Source organism: Nannospalax galili, unplaced genomic scaffold, assembly GCF_000622305.1.
Source record: "Nannospalax galili isolate Female #2095 unplaced genomic scaffold, S.galili_v1.0 scaffold633, whole genome shotgun sequence".
NCBI lineage: Eukaryota > Metazoa > Chordata > Mammalia > Rodentia > Spalacidae > Nannospalax > Nannospalax galili.
The window spans coordinates 947,183-950,348 of NW_008336075.1; the positions used below are offsets into that span (position 1 = coordinate 947,183).

The 3,166-nt window shown below is 42.1% G+C and overlaps 1 pseudogene; it reads right to left on the reverse strand.

The window, feature by feature from the left end:
- Window positions 1–2,061: 2,061 nt before the first annotated feature.
- LOC115069978 lies at window positions 2,062–2,650 on the reverse strand (annotated as a pseudogene).
- Between the last annotated feature and the right edge of the window lie 516 nt (window positions 2,651–3,166).

A 3,166-nucleotide genomic window follows, 5' to 3' on the forward strand; every position in this document is an offset into this window, starting at 1 on the left:
ATGTATGTAAGTGCACTCATGTCGTGGCCCATGGGGGCCAGAAGAGGGCATTGTTAGCCACCATATTGGTGCTAGGATTCAAACCCACGTCTTCTGAAAGAGCACCCAGTGCTCTTAATTGCTAAACCATCTCTCCAGCCCCAGAAATATGGAGATATTTTGACATTAGCAAAAGAAGACCCAACCGTGAAATGATGGATCTTGACAATATATTTTTTTAATCCAAGAAAAAAATCATTTATTTGCAATAGAGTTCCAACAACTGAACACATTATAGGATTATAAAGGACTCATGCTGGACTGAATATGTCACATTGGTAGAACGTGTGCTGACTATTCTCAGTAAGAAGAAAGAAAAAGAGAGGAAGGGAGGGAGGAAAGGAGGAAGGGAGGGAGGGAGGGAGGGAGAAAGAAAGAGAGATAGTGAGGGAGGGAGGAATCCAAAGGAGTCATACTACAAGCATCATTTAAGGGAGAATTCCATACTTTTTGCTTCTCCAAATAGCAAGTTCATCTCCCTAATACCCATGCCCAGAAAAGCCCAAGTGCATCTGCATACAAAACAGGCCCAAAATGAAGTCAGCCCAGAGACTCCACAAGTTTTACTGCCATGAACCAGTATTTTCTGTTCTGTTCTGCTTTTGGTTTTTGTTTATTCTTTCTTTTTCACAAAGTCACACTTTAAAATATTTTATTTCTTGTTTTGATCTTATGTGTATGAGTGTATTGCCTGCATATGTATAAGTGCACCTGTGTCATACAATTCCTTATTGGATTCCCCTGGAACTTGAGTTATAGATGGTTGTAAGCCACCATGTGGGTGCTGGGAATCGAACCTGGGTCCTCTGTAAGAGCGGACAGCTCTCTTAACTTTTGAACTATCTCTCCAGTCCCATTAAGTCACAATTTAAGAACAAAAATTACAGAGTGCATCTCCAAAGGAACATTTACTCATGGATTGGTGACTCTGACTAGTTGAATCATAGTAGACCATGCCAGGATGTTGGTGTCAGAAGTATTTTTATAAACTGAAGCACTCACAAGTAAGAGAAAAGACTTAAACAATTCTTAAGATAACTGCTTACTGATATTGAAAATTATTTTTAAAATATTAAGATGTGATCTTAGCATTTGGTTTATATATTTTTAAAGTATTATTGCTTTAAGCATAAACCTAATATTCATAATTTTTTTAAAAAGATAAGAATGAAACCTGTAATTTGAACAGATCACTGGCAGCTTTAATACTGATATTACCTTCTTTATTTCAAACTCTTCTAAAATATCTGGGGAAACCCGAGCTAGCTATAACTTCACTGTTACCTAAATGTGCAGGACTGGGTGATCATAGCTCATCATCCTTGTACAAAATACTCCCATTCACCTAAATTAAAGGAAACTTATGAGGGACACAGGAGGCTTGAGGTACTCTGTGATTCACTAGTTCATTGACAAGGCTCTGAACAATGGCATGGTTCAGGGGACTGAGACCTACTGTAGCACCTGAATGTAGACATCCTTCACAGTAGTTTGGGGTATAGAGATGGGAGCAATGATCCAGTGACCCAAGCCTAGTTGGTGGCAGCTGATTTTGCAGGAATGGAGGGAGCACTGATTATTTAGAGTAAGTGTGGAGGCAGCAGTGGTTGTTTAATATAAAGGTAGAGGGGAGTACGGGTTCAGTAAGGACAAAGGGAAAACTGGTTACCTATAATAAAGATGGAGGGACCACAGGTTATTTACAGTAAGGATGGAGGGAGCACTCGTTATTTACAATAAAGGAACAAGAAGCACTTGTTATTTGCAGTATGGGTGGGGGAGAACTCTCGTTATTTACAGTAAAGGTGGAAGTAGTACTGGTTATTTACACATCCATCATGATCCTGAGAAGGAAGGGCAAGGCTGCAATACTGCAGGCATTGAATGGATTCCCTTACCATGAGCTTCTCTTGCCTCTTAGAAGAATTTACCCTCCTGAATACTCTTGTGAGTGTCGTTGAAACAGAGCAGCAAGAAGGCATGGTACCAGGATGGAATGTTCTTCCACAGAGCTTAAAAACCTCACTGTTTCTGCTGCTGACACATGCACTAGAGGCATAAGTCTCTGCATCCTCTCTGACACTAGACTGTGCTGAATACAGTGTGTAATATCCATCTCTGTTTTTAAAGAAGGAAAGTGGTTGACTGTACATTTGGGGATCCAGAATTCCAGATGGCAGGAGAGATGCCAACTAGATGAAGATCATGATGGTAAAGGACGGTGGTTCTTATTAATTGCTATGCTGCCTAGTTTGATGCTAGAGGACAGTTCAGTGTCTGTATATGCCAGGGACTTCTCATAGGCCTTGTTGTATTGGCTGAAGGCTTTACTAGTCTCACTTCCATAGCCCCAATCATGCATTTCTCCATGGGATGCTCATACAGGTCAGCCCATTGCTGGTACAACTACAGCATGTACCTCAGGAGATACTCTTGGGGACCACGGCTTCATCTTGCCGGGGCTTCTTCCACCAGCTCCCTAATCAGGCAATGTATGGTTGTCAGCAAGGAAAGTGGTGGGGGTCCTCCCTGCCTTTACCATATGAACCCTGTGTTCCAAATAAAGCACCATTTGCCAAAGAAGGCTTCTAAGAATGGTGAAAATGGCCATCTGGAAAACCTTGATATTTGGCAGCAGACTCCAAAGTTTTCTGAAAAAAACATCACTCAGACCCCTTACACATCCTGGTTCAAAAACCACCAAGGACAGGGCAATAAATGAAAGAAAGGCAGGCAGACATTATCTTGCTTCCTGTGGGAGAAGCTTCTGGGCCAAAGCAGGTCTCCTAACTAGGCTCCCTGGCATGAAAACGAACAGAAACAGTGACTGGGGCAGGTCAGCTAACCCTTGCCATACTTCAGTGGTGACAACATAGTACATGGTAGGGAAGCCTGGATTTTGGCAATATCCATGGGAATCTTCATGAACTCTTTTGATGGTCTGACTGTGGATGGCACCATTCCCTAGTTTTGTGCCTTGGACTATCTAGGAGTAAGAAAGCTAACTGAACCCCATGTATGCATTTCTCTCTGCCCCATGACCAGCTGCTTCAAAGTCCTGCTGCCTTGACTTCCCAACATTGACAGACTGTTTCCTGGAATTGTGAGGTGAAATAAGCCCTTTCTT